This window comes from Solanum tuberosum, unplaced genomic scaffold (genome assembly GCF_000226075.1).
Source record: "Solanum tuberosum cultivar DM 1-3 516 R44 unplaced genomic scaffold, SolTub_3.0 scf00311, whole genome shotgun sequence".
NCBI classification, from domain to species: domain Eukaryota; kingdom Viridiplantae; phylum Streptophyta; class Magnoliopsida; order Solanales; family Solanaceae; genus Solanum; species Solanum tuberosum.
Window position 1 is genome coordinate 738,654 of NW_006239235.1, and position 212 is coordinate 738,865.

Sequence of the window (212 nt, forward strand, 5' to 3'; positions counted from 1 at the left end):
CACTCTACTCAATGCATCCGCCACCACATTAGCTTTCCCCGGATGATAGTGAACACTCATATCATAATCATTAAGGAATTCTAACCACCTCCTTTGTCTCAAGTTAAGTTCTTTTTGCGTGAACACATGAATTGGTAAGCTTGGAAGGCCGTGCTAAGCTTTACCTTTGTACCAAGCCCCTTTGGAATGACTTCCAAAAGTGAGAAGTGAAT